We start from the raw sequence: 13025 nt of genomic DNA, 5'->3' as shown, positions 1-13025 counted from the left end.
GACTAGGGTGGGTCACTTGGGGTCATTCAGTACTTACATAGGACTAGGGTGGATCACATGGGGTCATTGAGTACTTATATAGGACTAGAGGGGGTCACATGGGGTCATTGAGTACTTATATAGGACTAGGGTGGGTCACATGGGGTCATTGAGTGCTTATATAGGACTAGGGGGGTCAAATGGGGTCATTGAGTACTTATATAGGACAAGGGGTGGTCACATGTGGTCATTGATTACTTATTAGGACTAGGGTGGGTCACATGGGGTCACTGAGTACTTATATAGGTCTATGGTGGGTCACATTGGGTCATTGAGTACTCATATAGGACTAGGGGGGGTCACATGGGGTCATTGAGTACTTATATAGGACTAGGGTGGGTCACATGGGGTCATTGAGAACTTATATAGGACTAGGGTGGCTGACCTGGGGTCAATGAGTACTTATATAGTACTAGGGGGGGTCACATGGGTTCATTGAGTACTTATATATTACTAGGGGAGGTCACATGGGTTCATTGAGTACTTTTATAGGACTAGGGTGTCTGACCTTGGGTCATTGAGTATTTATATAGGACTAGGGTGGGTCACATGGGGTCATTGAGTACTTATATAGGACTAGGGGGGGTCACATTGGGTCATTGAGTACTTATATAGGACTAGGGGGAATCACATGGGGTCATTGAGTATTTATATAGGACTAGGGTTGTCACATGGGGTCATTGAGTACTTATATAGGACTAGGGGGGTCACATGGTGTCATTCAGTACTTATAAAGGACTACGGTGGGTCACATGGGGTCATTGAGTACTTATATAGGACTAGGGGGGGGGGTCACATGGGGTAATTGAGTACTTATATAGGACTAGGGTGGGTCACATGGGGTCATTCAGTACTTATATAAGACTAGGGGGGTCACATGGGGTCATTGAGTTCTTATATAGGACTAGGGTGGATCACATGGGCTCATTGAGTACTTATATAGGACTAGGGTGGTCACATCTGGTCATTGAGTACTTATTTAGGATTAGGATGGGTCACATGGGGTCATTGAGTACTTATATATGACTAGGGTGACTGACCTGGGGTCATTGAGTATTTATATAGGACTAGGGTGGGTCACATGGGGTCATTGAGTACTTATATAGGACTAGGGTGGGTCACATGGTGTCATTTAGTACTTATATAGCACTACGGTGGTCACATGGGTTCATTGATTACTTATATAGGACTATAGTGTGTCACATGGGGTCATTGAGTACTTATATAGGAATAGGGGTGGTCACATGTGGTCATTGATTACTTATATAGGACTAGGGTGGGTCACATGGGGTCATTGAGTACTTATATAGTTCTATGGTGGGTCACATTGGGTCATTGAGTACTCATATAGGACTAGGGGGGGTCACATGGGGTCATTGAGTACTTATATAGGACTAGGGTGGGTCACATGGGGTCATTGAGAACTTATATAGGACTAGGGTGGCTGACCTGGGGTCAATGAGTACTTATATAGTACTAGGGGGGGTCACATGGGTTCATTTAGTACTTATATAGTACTAGGGGGGGTTACATGGGTTCATTGAGTATTTATATAGGACTAGGGTGGTCACATGGGGTTATTGAGTACTTATATAGGACTAGGGGGGGGTCACATGGGGTCATTGAGCACTTATATAGGACTAGGAAGGGTCACATGGGGTCATTGAGTACCTATATAGGTTTAGGGGGGGTTACATGGGGTCATTGAGTACTTATATAGGACTAGAGGGGGACACATGGGGTCATTGAGTACTTATATAGAACTAGGGTGGGTCACATGGGGTCATTGGGTACTTATATAGGACTAGGGTGGGTCACATGGGGTCATTGAGTACTTATATAGGACTAGGGGGGTCAAATGGGGTCATTGAGTACTTATATAGGACAAGGGGTGGTCACATGTGGTCATTGATTACTTATTAGGACTAGGGTGGATCACATGGGGTCATTGAGTACTTATATAGGACTAGAGGGGGTCACATGGGGTCATTGAGTACTTATATAGGACTAGGGTGGGTCACATGGGGTCATTGAGTGCTTATATAGGACTAGGGGGGTCAAATGGGGTCATTGAGTACTTATATAGGACAAGGGGTGGTCACATGTGGTCATTGATTACTTATTAGGACTAGGGTGGGTCACATGGGGTCACTGAGTACTTATATAGGTCTATGGTGGGTCACATTGGGTCATTGAGTACTCATATAGGACTAGGGGGGGTCACATGGGGTCATTGAGTACTTATATAGGACTAGGGTGGGTCACATGGGGTCATTGAGAACTTATATAGGACTAGGGTGGCTGACCTGGGGTCAATGAGTACTTATATAGTACTAGGGGGGGTCACATGGGTTCATTGAGTACTTATATATTACTAGGGGAGGTCACATGGGTTCATTGAGTACTTTTATAGGACTAGGGTGTCTGACCTTGGGTCATTGAGTATTTATATAGGACTAGGGTGGGTCACATGGGGTCATTGAGTACTTATATAGGACTAGGGGGGGTCACATTGGGTCATTGAGTACTTATATAGGACTAGGGGGAATCACATGGGGTCATTGAGTATTTATATAGGACTAGGGTTGTCACATGGGGTCATTGAGTACTTATATAGGACTAGGGGGGTCACATGGTGTCATTCAGTACTTATAAAGGACTACGGTGGGTCACATGGGGTCATTGAGTACTTATATAGGACTAGGGGGGGGGGGTCACATGGGGTAATTGAGTACTTATATAGGACTAGGGTGGGTCACATGGGGTCATTCAGTACTTATATAAGACTAGGGGGGTCACATGGGGTCATTGAGTTCTTATATAGGACTAGGGTGGATCACATGGGCTCATTGAGTACTTATATAGGACTAGGGTGGTCACATCTGGTCATTGAGTACTTATTTAGGATTAGGATGGGTCACATGGGGTCATTGAGTACTTATATATGACTAGGGTGACTGACCTGGGGTCATTGAGTATTTATATAGGACTAGGGTGGGTCACATGGGGTCATTGAGTACTTATATAGGACTAGGGTGGGTCACATGGTGTCATTTAGTACTTATATAGCACTACGGTGGTCACATGGGTTCATTGATTACTTATATAGGACTATAGTGTGTCACATGGGGTCATTGAGTACTTATATAGGAATAGGGGTGGTCACATGTGGTCATTGATTACTTATATAGGACTAGGGTGGGTCACATGGGGTCATTGAGTACTTATATAGTTCTATGGTGGGTCACATTGGGTCATTGAGTACTCATATAGGACTAGGGGGGGTCACATGGGGTCATTGAGTACTTATATAGGACTAGGGTGGGTCACATGGGGTCATTGAGAACTTATATAGGACTAGGGTGGCTGACCTGGGGTCAATGAGTACTTATATAGTACTAGGGGGGGTCACATGGGTTCATTTAGTACTTATATAGTACTAGGGGGGGTTACATGGGTTCATTGAGTATTTATATAGGACTAGGGTGGTCACATGGGGTTATTGAGTACTTATATAGGACTAGGGGGGGGGTCACATGGGGTCATTGAGCACTTATATAGGACTAGGAAGGGTCACATGGGGTCATTGAGTACCTATATAGGTTTAGGGGGGGTTACATGGGGTCATTGAGTACTTATATAGGACTAGAGGGGGACACATGGGGTCATTGAGTACTTATATAGAACTAGGGTGGGTCACATGGGGTCATTGGGTACTTATATAGGACTAGGGTGGGTCACATGGGGTCATTGAGTACTTATATAGGACTAGGGGGGTCACATGGGGTCATTGAGTACTTATATAGGACAAGGGGGGGTCACATGGGGTCATTGAGTATTTATATAGGACTAGGGTGGGTCACATGGGGTCATTGAGTACTTATATAGGACTAGGGTGGATCACATGGGGTCATTGAATACTTATATAGGACTAGGGTGGTCACATGGTGTCATTGAGTACTTATATAGGACTAGGGGGGTCACATGGTGTCATTGAGTACTTATATAGGACAAGGGGGGGTCACATGGGGTCATTGAGTACTTATATAGGACTAGGGTGAGTCACATGGGGTCATTGAGTTATTATATAGGACTAGGGTGCGTCACATGTGGTCATTGAGTACTTATATAGGACCAGGGTGGCTGACCTGGGGTCATTGAGTACTTATATAGGACTAGGGGGTGTCACATGGGGTCATTGAGTACTAATATAGGACTAGGGTGGCTGACCTGGGGTCATTGAGTACTTATATAGGACTAGGGGGGGGGGTCACATGGTGTCATTGAGTACTTATATAGGACTAGGGTGGGTCACATGGGGTCATTGAGAACTTATATAGGACTACGGTGGGTCACATGGGGTCATTGAGTCCTTATATAGGACAAGGGGGGGTCACATGGGGTCATTGAGTACTTATATAGGACTAGAGTGTGTCACATGGGGTCATTGAGTACTTATATAGGACTAGAGGGGGTCACATGCGGTCATTGAGTACTTACATAGGACTAGGGGGGTCACATGGGGTCATTGAGTATTTATATAGGACAAGGGGGGGTCACATGGGGTCATTGAGTATTTATATAGGACTAGGGTGGGTCACATGGGGTCATTCAGTACTTATATAGGACTAGGGTGGATCACATGGGGTCATTGAGTACTTATATAGGACTAGGGTGGTCACATGGGGTCATTGAGTACTTATATAGGACTAGGGGGGTCACATGGGGTCATTAAGTTCTTATATAGGACTAGGGTGGATCACATGGGGTCATTGAGTACTTATATAGAACTAGGGTTGGTCACATGGGGTCATTCAGTACTTATATAGGCCTAGGGTGGGTCACATGGGGTCATTGAGTACTTATATAGGACTAGGGTGGTAACATGGGGTCACTGAGTACTTATATAGGACTAGGGTGACTGACCTGTGGTCATTGAGTACTTACATAGGACTAGGGGGGGGTCTCATGGGGTCATTGAGTACTTATATAGTACTAGGGGGGGTCACATGGGTTCATTGAGTACTTATATAGTACTAGGGGGGGTCACATGGGTTCAATGAGTCCTTATATAGGACTAGGGTGGGTCACATGGTGTCATTGAGTTCTTATATAGGACTAGGGTGCGTCACATGGGGTCATTGAGTACTTATATAGGACCAGGGTGGCTGACCTGGGGTCATTGAGTACTTATATAGGACTAGGGGGGGTCACATGGGGTCATTGAGTACTTATATAGGACTAGGGTTGGTCACATGGGGTCATTCAGTCCTTATATAGGACTAGGGTGGCTGACCTGGGGTCATTGAGTACTTATATAGAACTAGGGTGGGTCACATGGGGTCATTCCGTACTTATATAGGACTAGGGTAAATCATATGGGGTCATTGAGTACTTTTATAGGACTAGGGTGGATCACATGGGGTCATTGAGTACCTATATAGGACTAGGGGGGGTCACATGGGGTCATTGAGATCTTATATAGGACTACGGTGGGTCACATGGGGTCATTGAGTACTTATATAGGACAAGGGGGGTCACATGGGGTCATTGAGTACTTATATAGGACTAGAGTGGGTCACATGGGGTCATTGATTACTTATATAGGACTAGAGGGGGTCACATGGGGTCATTGAGTACTTACATAGGACTAGGGTGAGTCACATGGGGTCATTGAGTACTTATATATGACTAGGGTGGGTCACATGGGGTCATTGAGTACTTATATAAGACTAGGGTGGGTCACATGAGGTCATTGAGTACTTATATAGAACTATAGTTGGTCACATGGGGTCATTGAGTACTTATATAGGACTAGGGTGGGTTACATGGGGTCATTGAGTACTGATATAGGACTAGGGGGTCACATGGGGTCATTGAGTATTTATATAGGACAAGGGGGGGTCACATGGGGTCATTGAGTATTTATATAGGACTAGGGTGGGTCACATGGGGTCATTCAGTACTTATATAGGACTAGGGTGGATCACATGGGGTCATTGAGTACTTATATAGGACTAGGGTGGTCACATGGGGTCATTGAGTACTTATATAGGACTAGGGGGGTCACATGGGACCATTGAGTTCTTATATAGGACTAGGGTGGAACACATGGGGTCATTGAGTACTTATATAGGACTAGGGTGGTTACATCGGGTCATTGAGTACTTATATAGAACTAGGGTTGGTCACATGGGGTCATTGAGTACTTATATAGGATTAGGGTGGGTCACATGGGGTCATTGAGTACTTATATAGGACTAGGGGGGTCACATGGTGTCATTGAGTACTTATATAGGACTACGGTGGGTCACATGGGGTCATTGAGTAGTTATATAGGACAAGGGGGGGGGGTCACATGGGGTCATTGAGTACTTATATAGGACTAGGGGTGGGTCACATGGGGTCATTGAGTACTTATATAGGAATAGGGTGAGTCACATGGGGTCATTCAGTACTTATATAGGACTAGGGTGGATCACATGGGGTCATTGAGTACTTATATAGGACTAGGGTGGTAACATGGGGTCACTGAGTACTTATATAGGACTAGGGTGACTGACCTGTGGTCATTGAGTACTTATATAGGACTAGGGGGGGGGTCTCATGGGGTCATTGAGTACTTATATAGGACTATGGGGGGTCACATGGGGTCATTGAGTACTTATATAGGAATAGGGGTGGTCTCATTTGGTCATTGATAACTTATATAGGACTAGGGTGGGTCACATGGGGTCATTGAGTACTTATATAGGTCTAGGGTGGGTCACATTGGGTCATTGAGTACTTATATAGGACAAGGGGGGGTCACATGGGGTCATTGAGTATTTATATAGGACTAGGGTGGGTCACATGGTGTCATTGAGTTCTTATATAGGACTAGGGTGCGTCACATGGGGTCATTGAGTACTTATATAGGACCAGGGTGGCTGACCTGGGGTCATTGAGTACTTATATAGGACTAGGGGGGGTCACATGGGGTCATTGAGTACTTATATAGGACTAGGGTTGGTCACATGGGGTCATTCAGTCCTTATATAGGACTAGGGTGGCTGACCTGGGGTCATTGAGTACTTATATAGGACTAGGGTGGGTCACATGGGGTCATTCAGTACTTATATAGGACTAGGGTAAATCATATGGGGTCATTGAGTACTTTTATAGGACTAGGTTGGATCACATGGGGTCATTGAGTACCTATATAGGACTAGGGGGGTCACATGGGGTCATTGAGAACTTATATAGGACTACGGTGGGTCACATGGGGTCATTGAGTCCTTATATAGGACTAGGGGGGGGTCACATGGTGTCATTGAGTACTTATATAGGACTAGGGTGGGTCACATGGTGTCATTGAGTACTTATATAGGACTAGGGTGGGTCACATGGGGTCATTGAGTACTTATATAGGACAAGGGGGGGTCACATGGGGTCATTGAGTACTTTTATAGGACTAGGGTGGGTCACATGGTGTCATTGAGTACTTATATAGGACCAGGGTGGCTGACCTGGGGTCATTGAGTACTTATATAGGACTAGGGGGGGTCACATGGGGTCATTGAGTACTTATATAGGACTAGGGTTGGTCACATGGGGTCATTCAGTCCTTATATAGGACTAGGGTGGCTGACCTGGGGTCATTGAGTACTTATATAGGACTAGGGTGGGTCACATGGGGTCATTCAGTACTTATATAGGACTAGGGTAAATCATATGGGGTCATTGAGTACTTATATAGGACCAGGGTGGCTGACCTGGGGTCATTGAGTACTTATATAGGACTAGGGGGTGTCACATGGGGTCATTGAGTACTAATATAGGACTAGGGTGGGTGACCTGGGGTCATTGAGTACTTATATAGGACTAGGGGGGGGGTCACATGGTGTCATTGAGTACTTATATAGGACTAGGGTGGGTCACATGGTGTCATTGAGTACTTATATAGGACTAGGGTGGGTCACATGGGGTCATTGAGTACTTATATAGGACAAGGGGGGGTCACATGGGGTCATTGAGTACTTTTATAGGACTAGGGTGGGTCACATGGTGTCATTGAGTTCTTATATAGGACTAGGGTGCGTCACATGGGGTCATTGAGTACTTATATAGGACCAGGGTGGCTGACCTGGGGTCATTGAGTACTTATATAGGACTAGAGTGTGTCACATGGTGTCATTGAGTACTTATATAGGACTAGAGGGGGTCACATGGGGTCATTGAGTACTTACATAGGACTAGGGGGGTCACATGGGGCCATTCAGTACTTATATAGGACTAGGGTGGGTCACATGGGGTCATTGAGTACTTATATAGGACTAGGGTGGTAACATGGGGTCACTGAGTACTTATATAGGACTAGGGTGACTGACCTGTGGTCATTGAGCACTTACATAGGACTAGGGGGGGGTCTCATGGGGTCATTGAGCACTTATATAGTACTAGGGGGAGTCACATGGGTTCATTGAGTACTTATATAGGACTAGGGTGGGTCACATGGGGTCATTCAGTACTTATATAGGACTAGGGTAAATCATATGGGGTCATTGAGTACTTTTATAGGACTAGGTTGGATCACATGGGGTCATTGAGTACCTATATAGGACTAGGGGGGGTCACATGGGGTCATTGAGAACTTATATAGGACTAGGGTGGATCTCATGGTGTCATTGAGTACTTATATAGGACTAGGGTGGTCACATGGGGTCATTGAGTACTTATATAGGACTAGGGGGGTCACATGGGGTCATTAAGTTCTTATATAGGACTAGGGTGGATCACATGGGGTCATTGAGTACTTATATAGAACTAGGGTTGGTCACATGGGGTCATTCAGTACTTATATAGGACTAGGGTGGGTCACATGGGGTCATTGAGTACTTATATAGGACTAGGGTGGTAATATGGGGTCACTGAGTACTTATATAGGACTAGGGTGACTGACCTGTGGTCATTGAGTACTTACATAGGACTAGGGGGGGGGGTCTCATGGGGTCATTGAGTACTTATATAGTACTAGGGGGGGTCACATGGGTTCATTGAGTACTTATATAGTACTAGGGGGGGTCACATGGGTTCAATGAGCCCTTATATAGGACTAGGGTGGGTCACATGGTGTCATTGAGTTCTTATATAGGACTAGGGTGCGTCACATGGGGTCATTGAGTACTTATATAGGACCAGGGTGGCTGACCTGGGGTCATTGAGTACTTATATAGGACTAGGGGGGGTCACAAGGGGTCATTGAGTACTTATATAGGACTAGGGTTGGTCACATGGGGTCATTCAGTCCTTATATAGGACTAGGGTGGCTGACCTGGGGTCATTGAGTACTTATATAGAACTAGGGTGGGTCTCATGGGGTCATTCAGTACTTATATAGGACTAGGGTAAATCATATGGGGTCATTGAGTACCTATATAGGACTAGGGGGGGTCACATGGGGTCATTGAGAACTTATATAGGACTACGGTGGGTCACATGGGGTCATTGAGTAATTATATAGGACAAGGGGGGGTCACATGGGTTCATTGAGTACTTATATAGTACTAGGGGGGGTTACATGGGTTCATTGAGTATTTATATAGGACTAGGGTGGTCACATGGGGTTATTGAGTACTTATATAGGACTAGGGGGGGTCACATGGGGTCATTGAGCACTTATATAGGACTAGGAGGGGTCACATGGGGTCATTGAGTACCTATATAGGACTAGGGGGGGGTTACATGGGGTCATTGAGTACTTATATAGGACTAGAGGGGGACACATGGGGTCATTGAGTACTTATATAGAACTAGGGTGGGTCACATGGGGTCATTGGGTACTTATATAGGACTAGGGTGGGTCACATGGGGTCATTGAGTACTTATATAGGACTAGGGGGGTCACATGGGGTCATTGAGTACTTATATAGGACAAGGGGGGGTCACATGGGGTCATTGAGTATTTATATAGGACTAGGGTGGGTCACATGGGGTCATTGAGTACTTATATAGGACTAGGGTGGATCACATGGGGTCATTGAGTACTTATATAGGACTAGGGTGGTCACATGGTGTCATTGAGTACTTATATAGGACTAGGGGGGTCACATGTTGTCATTGAGTACTTATATAGGACAAGGGAGGGTCACATGGGGTCATTGAGTACTTATATAGGACTAGGGTGGATCACATGGGGTCATTGAGTACTTATATAGTACTAGGGTGCGTCACATGTGGTCATTGAGTACTTATATAGGACCAGGGTGGCTGACCTGGGGTCATTGAGTACTTATATAGGACTAGGGGGTGTCACATGGGGTCATTGAGTACTAATATAGGACTAGGGTGGCTGACCTGGGGTCATTGAGTACTTATATAGGACTAGGGGGGGGGGTCACATGGTGTCATTGAGTACTTTTATAGGACTTGGGTGGGTCACATGGTGTCATTGAGTACTTATATAGGACTAGGGTGGGTCACATGGGGTCATTGAGTACTTATATAGGACAAGGGGGGGTCACATGGGGTCATTGAGTACTTTTATAGGACTAGGGTGGGTCACATGGTGTCATTGAGTTCTTATATAGGACTAGGGTGCGTCACATGGGGTCATTGAGTACTTATATAGGACCAGGGTGGCTGACCTGGGGTCAGTGAGTACTTATATAGGACTAGGGGGGGTCACATGGGGTCATTGAGTACTTATATAGGACTAGGGTTGGTCACATGGGGTCATTCAGTCCTTATATAGGACTAGGGTGGCTGACCTGGGGTCATTGAGTACTTATATAGAACTAGGGTGGGTCTCATGGGGTCATTCAGTACTTATATAGGACTAGGGTAAATCATATGGGGTCATTGAGTACTTTTATAGGACTAGGGTGGATCACATGGGGTCATTGAGTACCTATATAGGACTAGGGGGGGTCACATGGGGTCATTGAGAACTTATATAGGACTACGATGGGTCACATGGGGTCATTGAGTAATTATATAGGACAAGGGGGGGTCACATGGGTTCATTGAGTACTTATATAGTACTAGGGGGGGTTACATGGGTTCATTGAGTATTTATATAGGACTAGGGTGGTCACATGGGGTTATTGAGTACTTATATAGGACTAGGGGGGGTCACATGGGGTCATTGAGCACTTATATAGGACTAGGAGGGGTCACATGGGGTCATTGAGTACCTATATAGGACTAGGGGGGGTTACATGGGGTCATTGAGTACTTATATAGGACTAGAGGGGGACACATGGGGTCATTGAGTACTTATATAGAACTAGGGTGGGTCACATGGGGTCATTGGGTACTTATATAGGACTAGGGTGGGTCACATGGGGTCATTGAGTACTTATATAGGACTAGGGGGGTCACATGGGGTCATTGAGTACTTATATAGGACAAGGGGGGGTCACATGGGGTCATTGAGTATTTATATAGGACTAGGGTGGGTCACATGGGGTCATTGAGTACTTATATAGGACTAGGGTGGATCACATGGGGTCATTGAGTACTTATATAGGACTAGGGTGGTCACATGGTGTCATTGAGTACTTATATAGGACTAGGGGGGTCACATGGTGTCATTGAGTACTTATATAGGACAAGGGGGGGTCACATGGGGTCATTGAGTACTTATATAGGACTAGGGTGGATCACATGGGGTCATTGAGTACTTATATAGTACTAGGGTGCGTCACATGTGGTCATTGAGTACTTATATAGGACCAGGGTGGCTGACCTGGGGTCATTGAGTACTTATATAGGACTAGGGGGTGTCACATGGGGTCATTGAGTACTAATATAGGACTAGGGTGGCTGACCTGGGGTCATTGAGTACTTATATAGGACTAGGGGGGGGGGGTCACATGGTGTCATTGAGTACTTATATAGGACTAGGGTGGGTCACATGGTGTCATTGAGTACTTATATAGGACTAGGGTGGGTCACATGGGGTCATTGAGTACTTATATAGGACAAGGGGGGGTCACATGGGGTCATTGAGTACTTTTATAGGACTAGGGTGGGTCACATGGTGTCATTGAGTTCTTATATAGGACTAGGGTGCGTCACATGGGGTCATTGAGTACTTATATAGGACCAGGGTGGCTGACCTGGGGTCAGTGAGTACTTATATAGGACTAGGGGGGGTCACATGGGGTCATTGAGTACTTATATAGGACTAGGGTTGGTCACATGGGGTCATTCAGTCCTTATATAGGACTAGGGTGGCTGACCTGGGGTCATTGAGTACTTATATAGGACTAGGGTGGGTCACATGGGGTCATTCAGTACTTATATAGGACTAGGGTAAATCATATGGGGTCATTGAGTACTTTTATAGGACTAGGTTGGATCACATGGGGTCATTGAGTACCTATATAGGACTAGGGGGGGGTCACATGGGGTCATTGAGAACTAATATAGGACTACGGTGGGTCACATGGGGTCATTGAGTCCTTATATAGGACAAGGGGGGGTCACATGGGGTCATTGAGTACTTATATAGGACTAGAGTGTGTCACATGGGGTCATTGAGTATTTATATAGGACTAGGGTGGGTCACATGGGGCCATTCAGTACTTATATAGGACTAGGGTGGATCACATGGTGTCATTGAGTACTTATATAGGACTAGGGTGGTCACATGGGGTCATTGAGTACTTATATAGGACTAGGGGGGTCACATGGGGTCATTAAGTTCTTATATAGGACTAGGGTGGATCACATGGGGTCATTGAGTACTTATATAGAACTAGGGTTGGTCACATGGGGTCATTCAGTACTTATATAGGACTAGGGTGGGTCACATGGGGTCATTGAGTACTTATATAGGACTAGGGTGGTAACATGGGGTCACTGAGTACTTATATAGGACTAGGGTGACTGACCTGTGGTCATTGAGTACTTACATAGGACTAGGGGGGGGGGTCTCATGGGGTCATTGAGTACTTATATAGTACTAGGGGGGGTCACATGGGTTCATTGAGTACTTATAT

The sequence above is a fragment of the Prorops nasuta genome, unplaced genomic scaffold, assembly GCF_024137725.1.
Source record: "Prorops nasuta isolate Cenicafe-Biocafe unplaced genomic scaffold, Cenicafe_Pnas_1.2 PNAS00035, whole genome shotgun sequence".
Lineage (NCBI taxonomy): Eukaryota > Metazoa > Arthropoda > Insecta > Hymenoptera > Bethylidae > Prorops > Prorops nasuta.
Note: the sequence above shows the minus strand (reverse complement) of the source record.